Here is a 10,475-nt window from a genome sequence, read left to right as displayed (position 1 = left end):
CAAGTTTTTGGTAGAAATTACGTCAAGAAACCGTTGTTTCTTCGACAACAATTCTACTCTTACAAGACAGCACATACTTGCTGCAACTTCCACTTATTTCGATCAAACCTTTGCTACCATCTACCACAGATCCAAAACTTTCATCTACAGCCCTAAAACTTCATCAAACCACACCCTCAAACTGCAACCAAAATAGCCACAAAACAATCCTAAATCGTAGCCTACATCCACCAATCCACCAACCCTTTCGACCATCACCTCTCTCAACCAATACATGCCTTTAACCCGACAACAAAAGAGAGATCTTAACATCATAGATTTGATGGCATATACTATGACATCTGAGGAAGTAATCAATGCTAAATTTGAAGCCTTCGAGGTGCGAATGGAGGATAAGATTCGGATGCTCTTTACCGAACTCAGATTGGGTCGACCACTAAGCCCGAAGAAATCACATCAAGGAGAGAGTTTTGCCCAATCGCACCAAGCCCGAAGAGATGAATTCCAATGGAGGGGAGGCTCTATGACTGACCACAACTAACCATGCATGAGATTGGACTTCCCTAGATGGGAAGAAGGAGACCCGATTGGTTGGATCTCGCGCGCGGAGCGATATTTTCGGTACCACAAAACCGCGGACGCATCTATGATGATAATTGCAGCTATACATCTAGAAGGGGATGTCATACAGTGGTTTGACTGGTTTGAACACATTTATGGAGTCCTTTCATGGCGACAATTCAAAGAAGGACTGCTGATCCGCTTCAGACCAACCGATTACGAGAATATTGACGGACAATTAGCAAAGATCCGACAAACCTCCACTATTCAGGAGTACCATACTAGGTTTGAAAGGTTATCTAATCAAACTCATGATTGGTCTCAAAAATAGCTATTGACAACCTTCATTGAGGGCTTGAAGCCAGAGATCAGGGGAGAAGTTAAAGCGCGACAACCGTACACGCTTATGGCAGCCATCTCTTTCGCATGACATCAAGAGGAGCGATTGAATCATGAAACTTGGAGGACTAGAGTTGCTCCTCAACCAGAAATACTAAAGCCCTCAGCCCCCCCTACTATCGATCGAGTCCCTACACCAAAGAAGTTGACAAGAGAAGAGCTTCGGGAGCAATCTGCGAAGCGGTTATGTTGGCATTGTGACGAGCCGTGGAGCCGTGAGCATCGCTGTAGTAAAGGGAGACTTCTTTTGATTGAACTAGTAGAAGAAGAGGTCATTGAGCATTCAAAAGAGAGCCTTAAACATGACGAAGAAGATGCGGAAGAAGAGCCAAAACCGACTGACGTTACAGTACACACACTAGCTGGCTACTCAAACCCGTAAACGATGAAAGGGAGACTTCTTTTGATTGAACCAATAGAAGAAGAGGTCATTAAACATTCAGAAGAGAACCTTGAACATAAAGAAGATGCAGAAGAAGAGCCCCAATAGACTGATGTTACAGTAAACGCACTAGCCGGCTACTCAAACCCGCAAACGATGAAAGTTGGAGGCCTTCTCAAACAACAACCGATCACTGTTCTCATTGACACGAGCAATACTACTAACTTCCTAAATAGTAAGCTTGCTGTTCGGATAGTATTACCTATCGATAATCGCTGTAGGTTTGATGTTAAGGTCACCGACAAACGGATTTTGAATCGTGATCATAGGTGCCCGAAGGAGAAACTATTGCTGCAGGACCAAGAGATAATTGCAGATTTCTTCCTTCTCCCTCTTAACAATCATGAGGCCATGCTCAGAATTAAATGGTTGACGACATTAGATGATATTTCCTGGAATTTTATGAAATTAATTATGAAATTTTACAGTAAGGAGAAACAGGTGACATTGCACGGGAAACGTGGGGGCGACAAAACAACGATTTGCACACAACAAATGGAGAAGGTTTTGCATAAAGCATGCAGCGGCTTTTTGGTACAACTTGAGCAGCAAACTAAGGGAGAGCCAACAAAATTTGAATATCCAAATCTACTTCCTTTGCTTGCTGAATTTTCAAATATATTTGACGAACCGCACAACCTACCTCTTACCCGTCGGCATGATCATTGTATAACGATTCTTCTAAGCAAATCTTCAGCAAATGCTCAGCCATATCAGTATCCACATCTCCAGAAGGATGAAATAGAAAGGATTGTAAAAGAGATGCTCGAAACAGGAGTTATTCGGCCAAGTTGCACCCTCTACTCTTCACCGGTGCTACTTGTACGCAAGAAGGAACGGAACAAGGCGAATATGTGTTGATTATCGAGCTCTCAATGGCATAACCATCAAGGACAAATATCTTATTCCAATAGTAGATGAATTGCTAGATGAAAGGGAGCATAAATCTTCACAAAGCTGGACCTTTGATCCAGGTATCATCAAATACGAGCATGCGAAGAAGACATATCGAAAACCACCTTTTGAACACACAACAACCACTACGAATTTTTGCTTTCTTCAACAGAAGGTGGAATATCTTGGGCATACCATATCAGAGGAAGGTGTGGTAGTGGACCCCTTCAAAATTGGAGTAATACAAAACTGGCCGACCCCAAGAAACATAAAATTGCTACATGGCTTTCTGGGTTTAACAGGCTACTACCGCAAATTCATGTAAAACTATGGAAAGATCAATACACTGTTGAATCTCGTATTTTGATGATGACAACTAATTGATAATTATGTTTATGTTTAACTGTATTTTGAGTGATGCAGGTCTACTCGATCAGGATTAGACAGTTAACGCAGGAGGAATTGACGTTGTACCGGAGGAGATCACGTTAGGGTATTGGACGGCAGAAGGCTTCGGACGTCGGGCATCGGGCCAAGGAGAGCGGAATTGCGCCAAGGATATCGGGGTTGCGGAGGTCAACCGCCGATTGGACAACAAGCCGCAAGAGAGGACGATGCACCGAAGAATCTGACGAAGCGCCAACCAATGACGTGCCGGGCAACAAAATGTCAATTCGCGTTGTAATAATTGTCTAGATCGGAGTAGAGTTTTGGCTTGTGTGTGCAGGATTAACTACGATAACGATGAAGACATAAAGCGAAACAAAGTGCTGGAGTCAAGCACGAAGGATTCATTGGGAGTTCGAGAGTTCGATGGAAGTCCGAAGGCTCGTCGGGAATGCTGCCGGAACTAGCCGAGAATGAGTAGGGAGCTTGCCGAAGGGTTTTTCGGAAGCTCGCCAAAAGGTTCGTCGGAAGTTCACGGAGCTCACCGAGAAAGATCGGAGCTTGCCCAAGAAGCTCGTTGGAACTCACCGAGATCAAATCGTGAAGTCTACGAGCTTGCCAGGAGTCCGCAGAATGGTTTCCGAGAGTTTGTCGGAAGACCGCCGGAAGTTCGCCGGAAGCTCGTCAAAAGAAGTCTTGACTTGCAGACTTTGTAATAGCTTATAAAATGTCTTTAAATTCTTAGTTATCACATTAATTAGGGTTAGGATTAGGTGTTAATCCTATAACCCAAGTATGGGCCAATTGAGCCCGAGTTCGGACTGGTTTGGGCCAAGTTTGGAGCCCAACCAGTGAGCTGATAAGAGCCAGACGGTGGCACCGCCCAGCACCCGAGATCTGGGCGGTGACACCTCCTTGGCTGGGCGGTTGCACCGTCCAGCACCCGAGCGCTGGGCGGTGGCACCGCCTGGTTGGGCGGTGGCACCACCAACAGCGGGAACCCAAAGAGAATTCAAATTTTGAAGCCCAAATTTGAATCCTCTTGAGGCCTATAAATACCCCTCAAATCTCAGCTGAGAGAACAACTTTTTGAGCAGCAAGTGTTTGAGAGAAAAGCCTTAGAAAAGTATTAGCTTGTCTTGTTTTCAATTTGCTAGTGTTCACCTCCTTCTTTCTTGTTGAAAATCTGTAAGAGAGTGAACCGCTTGTAAAAGTTGTAAGAGGGGTATTCACCCTTCACTTTCAAGAGATTTGCTAGTGGAAGGTGGAAGCCTCATCGAAGAGGGGCCTCGCAAGTGGATGTAGGTCATTTGACCGAACCACTTTAAAATCGGCGTAATCTCGGGTTTGCGTTTATGTTTATGCATTTATCTTTCTGCAAACCTTTACTTTGCTAAGTTCATTGCCCTCATCTTATTACGTACGCTTTCAACGCAATCGAAACGGTTTCAAACGAAACATTATTTTTATCGTACGAAAGATTTGTCCAAAACCGAAGTTTTAATCCGCTGCACTAATTCACCCCCCCCCCTCTTAGTGCCGCTCCGATCCTAACAATTGGTATCAGAGCCACGTTTTTCTACCTTGGTTTAACACCCAAATAGAAATGGCTCTTTACGGCTTTCAAGAGGGTCACTCTCTCATTCGTCCTCCCTTTTTCAATGGGACGGACTACACTTGTTGGAAAACTCAAATGAGAGTTTTCTTACTTTCTTTGGATTTGAATTTATTGCACATAGTCGAAAATGGATTTGAAATGTCTTCTCTCCCAATGAACCATTGGAATGATTTGGAGAAGAAGATGTTTTCTCTAAATGCAAAGGCTATGAATGCCTTATATTGTGCACTTGACAAAAATGAATTTAATCGCATTTCGATGTGTGACTCGGCTTTTGATATTTGGAGAACTCTAGAGGTCACTCATGAAGGCACAAGCCGAGTGAAAGAGTCCAAAATCAATATTCTTATGCATTCTTACGAACTTTTCCGGATGAAACCAAGTGAGTCCATCGGAGACATGTACACCCGGTTCACGGATGTCATCAATGGACTCAAAGCTCTTGGTAAAAGTTTTTCTAATTTTGAACTAGTCACTAAAATCTTAAGATCCCTTCCAAAAAGTTGGGATCCAAAAGTTACGGCCATTCAAGAGGCCAAGGACCTTAAAACATTCCCTCTCGAAGAACTTATTGGGTCTCTAATGACCTACGAAATAAACAATGTGACAAAAAAGAAACTCGAGAACAACCTTCCAAATGATAGGAAGGATTTGGGACATAGAACACATGAAGACCACTCGAGCATAAGCTCAAGTGATGGTGAACTTAAACTACTAATGAAACAAAAATTAAAAAGCAAAAAGAATGGAACTACTTGCTTTGAACGCAAGAAGAACAAAAGTTGGGATGAATTGAGCTCTTCCGAAGACGAGGAGAAAATCAAGAAAGGCGAGGTGGCAAACTATGCCTCACCCTCTTTCAACAATGAGGTAATCAAAATCCCACTAATTTATTTCGAAATTACATAATACTTTCTTGAGTTATTTTTAATTTAGTTTAGGATTAATTTTCTTGAAAATTACTTGTGTTATGTTAATGCAATAAAATGTTAGATATAAATATAATGCATATACACCTAGTAAGATTAATCTTATATATGTGCTTGAGAAGCAAGAATTTGTATTTTGAGGATTTCCATATTGATTTTCAATGACGATGCATGACTTTTGAATGGAAGGTTTGATGATTTTTTTATGAACCTTATCTTTGGTTTTCAAACATGATGTATAGTTTTGACATAAGAACAAAAATTTGAAGCATGCTAATATAAAGTCAATCATATAAAGTAAAACTAAAGAAATTTTAAATATCTATAAGAATCATTCAAAATTATGTTCAATAAAACCTTACTTGATGTTGTAATGAAACTATTGAAAGTTTTGATGCTATGATTTGATGATTTTATGCATGAGATTGTAAAGTTATACATGATGATTTTTTGGTCTTGATGGTTTTTATGACAAAATTCATTTTTCGATCCTAAATGTTGATGCACATTTTTATCTAGCATAAATGACATGAATTTAAATAACTAAAAAGAGAAAAGCATTGTTCTTGAAAATTATTTTTCTCTATCTTGTTGATTTATATGAATCCCTTGAAAATGATTTTGGTTTGATGATTTGAATTAGAAATGAGTTATATCAAAATCATGATATTGATTTGACTTGAAGTAATGAGTTGAAATCATTTTTTTTGGAATTATGTGTTGCACTTTTTTATCTTGATGATCTTTGATTTTTTTTTTGTTTTAAAACGATGATGCATGGATTTGAAAGAAAAGGAGATGCATGCATGGAATCAATCAATAAGTGAAACAAAAGGAGGAAAGATTTTTTATTGAAAATTTTCTTTTTCTCTATCTTATTGATTTATACCTAAGAGACCAATAAAATTATTTATGTCATTTTGAATCTCTTGAAAGAAATGTTGAGATTTTGATGATTTAGACGATTTGAATTTGAATGAGTTTTATCTAAAATCATGATCTTGATTCCGTGATATTTACAAATTAAGATTTATTATGAATCAAGATTTTTCATTAATCGATCTCCTAAGATTTTCTTTTGATTATTAATGAGTAGGTTTTTCAAAAAGAAATCATGTCTTCTGGTATTCACATGTTCTAATCCTTCATGATAAAATTTTTATGTAATTCCTTATATTCATGAAATGTTTATCTCATCACCAATTATTTTCTTCTTGATATTCCTTATTTGGTGATATAAAATCATGCATGAAATACTCTTGAGATTATTTTGATGCATACAAATGAAAAGTTATGATCATGCATGGTAGGATGCAATTTGACAAATTAATACCATTATGATTTGAAATATTTATAATTTGAAATGATGCATGCAATACTTATGCCTTTTATTATGATAATATATGTGATGTATTGCATATGATGTGAATCATGAATGCTTTAAATGATAAATGTCTTGATATCATGATTGATGATTTTGTTCTATGCATAAGATTTTTAAAATTATGCATAATGAATCTTGTAATTTACAGATTATCGATTTTTTTTTTACCATAATGAAAGTGCCTTATTGATCCTTGTCATAATAAATCTAGCACTTTTGGTTTTAAACATGAAACATATTTTTATTTGACATAAAAAAAAAGGGAGGCATGCTTAAATGAAATAAATCACATGAATTGAAGCAACTAAAAGAGAAGAACATTTTTCTTCTTGAAAATTATTTTTTCTATATTATTGATTTTGATGAATCTATTTGTATTATTTTTATGAATCTCATGGATTATGAAAATGATTTGAATTTAATGGATTTTATTGAAATCATGATCTTGATTTCTCACAATTTTCTATTGAATGAATCAAGTTTGTTTTCTATTTAAAAGGATATTTATCAAAATTTTCATGGTCTTTTAGTATTCATGATATTGATAATTATATTTTGAAACTCTATGTAAATCAAGATTCTTCATCATGATTCTCTCGTTTTATAAAAGAGGAGATGTTCTATGTGAATCATAAGATTTTATATGCATGAATTGAGATTCTTTTTGCTATTAACTAGCAAGAAACTTGTTTTTGTAAACCATGACATGCTACTTGACATCTTGATAATTTATAACTTGAGTTTTCTTTTTGAATCAAGATTGTTTCCTATCATGTTTTCTATCTACAAAAGAAGAAATTTGTCAAAAATGATATATGTCTTTTGACATTCATTTTTCATCTTTATTATTTACCCTTATCATGATTTGAATATTATAGTAAAGAGAAATTAATTACATGATTGTATTGTTATTCCCTTCTATTTGACACTGACAAAGGGGGAGCAAAACTTGCTAGATAGCAAATTTGCTAGCTTGCACAATTTGAAAAGAGGCAAAATAGTCCATCTTGCACATCTCAAAAGATGTAAAATTTTGCTAACTTTTTATGTGCAAAAGTTGATAGCTTGTATACTATAAATTTGCATACCAAAAATACAATCTTGTTTATCTCAAGATGCAAAACATACTAACTTGCACTTTGCAACGGAAGCAAAATTGCTAGCTCAAACATTGCAAAGGAAGCAAAAATTTGCTAGCTTACAATTTGCATATTTCAAGAAACAAGAGTTGCTTTCTTGAACATCTCAATATTGCTAGCTTGAATGATGTAGAACTTGCTATCTTGAACATTACCAAAAGTGCTATCTTATATGCTGTAAAACTTGTATATCTAAAACTTGATAGCTTGAATGTCCCAAGCATGATGCATTACTTGCTAAATTTTCTATCTTCAAAATTGCATGATGATAAAAATTTAATATTATGTTTTTCATGCAATGGTTTGAACCCATATAATAAACACATAAGAGTAGGAACTTCTCCTTTTTGTTGATGACAAAGGGGGAGAAGTATATTGATGACTTCATGCATTAAATTGAATATTTTATATATTTGCATGATGGTTTAAATGTTTATCAGAACTAGTGATGAATGTTACTTGGATTTGGGATAATCCAAGTGTTCTATCAATGGCATAATGATAGGGGAAGTTTGGTTAAACTCCGGGGAGTTAAAGTTAACTCCGTTAGTTATCAATTAGTTGTCATCATCAAAAAGGGGGAGATTGTTGAATCTCGTATTTTGATGATGACAACTAATTGATAATTATGTTTATGTTTAACTGTATTTTGAGTGATGCAGGTCTACTCGATCAGGATTAGACAGTTAACGCAGGAGGAATTGACGTTGTACCGGAGGAGATCACGTTAGGGTATTGGACGGCAGAAGGCTTCGGACGTCGGGCATCGGGCCAAGGAGAGCAGAATTGCGCAAAGGATATCGGGGTTGCGGAGGTCAACCGCCGATTGGACAACAAGCCGCAAGAGAGGACGATGCACCGAAGAATCGGACGAAGCGCCAACCAATGACGTGCCGGGCAACAGAATGTCAATTCGCGTTGTAATAATTGTCTAGATTGGAGTAGAGTTTTGGCTTGTGTGTGCAGGATTAACTACGATAACGATGAAGACATAAAGCGAAACAAAGTGCCGGAGTCAAGCATGAAGGATTCGTTGGGAGTTCGAGAGTTCGATGGAAGTCCGAAGGCTCGTCGGGAATGCTGCCGGAACTAGCCGAGAATGAGTAGGGAGCTTGCCGAAGGGTTTTTCGGAAGCTCGCCAAAAGGTTCGTCGGAAGTTCACGGAGCTCACCGAGAAAGATCGGAGCTTGCCCAAGAAGCTCATTGGAACTCACCGAGATCAAATCGTGAAGTCTACGAGCTTGCCAGGAGTCCGCAGAATGGTTTCCGAGAGTTTGTCGGAAGACCGCCGGAAGTTCGCCGGAAGCTCGTCGAAAGAAGTCTTGACTTGCAGACTTTGTAATAGCTTATAAAATGTCTTTAAATTCGTAGTTAGCACATTAATTAGGGTTAGGATTAGGTGTTAATCCTATAACCCAAGTAGGGGCCAATTGAGCCCGAGTTCGGACTGGTTTGGGCCAAGTTTGGAGCCCAACCAGTGAGCTGATAAGAGCTAGACGGTGGCACCGCCTGGCTGGGCGGTGGCACCGCCCAGCACCCGAGATCTGGGCGGTGACACCTCCTTGGCTGGGCGGTTGCACCGTCCAGCACCCGAGCGCTGGGCGGTGGCACCGCCTGGTTGGGCGGTGGCACCGCCAACAGCGGGAACCCAAAGAGAATTCAAATTTTGAAGCCCAAATTTGAATCCTCTTGAGGCCTGTAAATACCCCTCAAATCTCAACTGAGAGAACAACTTTTTGAGCAGCAAGTGTTTGAGAGAAAAGCCTTAGAAAAGTATTAGCTTGTCTTGTTTTCAATTTGCTAGTGTTCACCTCCTTCTTTCTTGTTGAAAATCTGTAAGAGAGTGAACCGCTTGTAAAAGTTGTAAGAGGGGTATTCACCCTTCACTTTCAAGAGATTTGCTAGTGGAAGGTGGAAGCCTCATCGAAGAGGGGCCTCGCAAGTGGATGTAGGTCATTTGACCGAACCACTTTAAAATCGGCGTAATCTCGGGTTTGCGTTTATGTTTATGCATTTATCTTTCTGCAAACCTTTACTTTGCTAAGTTCATTGCCCTCATCTTATTACGTACGCTTTCAACGCAATCGAAACGGTTTCAAACGAAACATTATTTTTATCGTACGAAAGATTTGTCCAAAACCGAAGTTTTAATCCGCCCTCTTAGTGCCGCTCCGATCCTAACATACACCACTTACTTCCTTACTGGAAAAAGATGTCTTCCAATGGTTGGACAGAGCCTCCGCTTCCTTCGATAAACTTAAGGCAGCCATGACAATGACGCCGGTGCTAACACTACTAGATTTCAACCGACCCTTCATTATTGAGGTCGACGCATCTAGAGTCGAAATTGGAGCCATTCTCATGCAAGATGGTTGACCACTCGCATACACTAGCAAGACATTATCTCCCTCCCATTAAAATAAGTCAATATATGATAAGAAGATGCTCGCCATTGTGCACGCAGCAACGAGGTGGAGACCCTACTTGATTTGTGGACGATTTCAAATTAAAACCGATCATAAAAGCCTCAAGTACTTTTTGGAGCGAAAGATATCATCCCCTGAGCAGCAAAAATGGGTAACAAAACTTCTTGGATTTTATTATGAAATAACTTACAAAAAGGGGAAAGAGAATATTCTTGCAGATGCACTTTCACAGCTATCTAGCTAGGAGAGTCCTAATTGAGAGGGACATTCATGTAAAACCTACCTAAGCCGACCCC

The sequence above is a fragment of the Musa acuminata genome, chromosome BXJ3-11, assembly GCF_036884655.1.
Source record: "Musa acuminata AAA Group cultivar baxijiao chromosome BXJ3-11, Cavendish_Baxijiao_AAA, whole genome shotgun sequence".
In the NCBI taxonomy this organism is placed as follows: domain Eukaryota; kingdom Viridiplantae; phylum Streptophyta; class Magnoliopsida; order Zingiberales; family Musaceae; genus Musa; species Musa acuminata.
This window is presented reverse-complemented; position numbering follows the sequence as displayed.